We start from the raw sequence: 1,404 nt of genomic DNA, 5'->3' as shown, positions 1-1,404 counted from the left end.
GAGTCCCTGAAGATACAATTCTACAGCCTGTCTGTTAAAAGAGAGCTATGCAAGTGTCCTGGCCCAGGGAGAAGAGGATGCAGCTTTCCTGATCTCATCAGAAGAGAACTCACACCAGGCACTGGTGGCTCAAGCCAGTAATCCTAGGTACTCAAGGTACTCAGGAGGCTGAGATCTGAGGATTGTGGTTCAAATCCAGCACAGGCTGGAAAGTCCACAAGACTCTTTCTCCCATTAACCAACTTTAAATTGGAAGTGGAGCTGTTGCTCAGAGAGGTAGAGCACTAGACTTGAGCAGAAAAGCTTAGGGACAGTACCTAGGCCTTGAGTTCAAGCCCCCCCAACTGTCCCCACCCAACCCTACCAAAGAAAGAAAAAAGAGATCCCCTAGGTCCTGGGTCCTCCACAGAGCCAGGGAGGGACATAGAAACTTTGGCCTGCATCATGACAGTTCGGTAGGCCCAGACACTGGGTGGCTTTAGATGAAAGCAGACTTGGTAACTTAGGCCAATTCTCCCTTGAAATCAATAAAATCAATATGGATAAAGCAACAAATGATAAGGAAGAATTACCTTGAAACATTCTAAATATGAACAGTACTAACAAGTTGTATCATATCTACCTTGATAAATGGAAAAATTATTTTGGTGTCAAAATAATAGATAGCTGGGGGCAGGTGGCTCACACCTGTAATCTTAGCTACTCAGGAGGCGGAGATCTGAGGATCACGGTTCAAAGCCCTAGGAAGGAAAGTCGATGAGACTCTTATCTCCAATTAACCACCAGAAAGCCGGAAGTGGCACTGTGGCTCAAGTGGTAGAGCACTAGCCTTGAGCTGAAGAGCTGAAGGACAGTGCCCAGGCCCAGTGTTCAAGCCCCATGACAAACAACAACAACAACAACAACAACAAAAGAACAGATAAAACTCCCACAGGGTACAACCAATGAACAGCCTCAGAAAACAAGGACAGTGATATACCTGTTTTCTTGGCCAGCACTACAGAAGCCTCCCAATCCCTACTGGCATGGCAGCCTCTGTTCTGGTTTTATCTCCTCAGCCTTCTCCCTGCACATACCCAGAAACTGGGCAGATTAAGTGTTCTTCACTTGAGGTGTGCAATCTGTTGACTTCTTTCGTGAATTGTTTGATGTATGCTTTAAAAATTATGTATTTGCTGGGCACCAGTGGCTCATGCCTATAATCCTAGCTACTAGGGAGGCTGTGATCTGAGGACATGGTTCACAGCCAGCCTAGGCAGGAGCCCATGAAACTCTTATTTCCAATTAACCAGCAAAAAGATAGAAGAAGGGCTGTGGCTCAAGGCAAAAAAGCTGGAGGACAGTGTCTACACTCTGAGTTCAAGCACAGGACAAACACACACACACACACACACACACACACAC

Source organism: Dipodomys ordii, unplaced genomic scaffold, assembly GCF_000151885.1.
Source record: "Dipodomys ordii isolate 6190 unplaced genomic scaffold, Dord_2.0 Scaffold161, whole genome shotgun sequence".
NCBI classification, from domain to species: Eukaryota; Metazoa; Chordata; class Mammalia; order Rodentia; family Heteromyidae; genus Dipodomys; species Dipodomys ordii.
The sequence above is the reverse complement of the archived record's forward strand: the minus strand, read 5'-3'. Positions refer to the sequence as shown.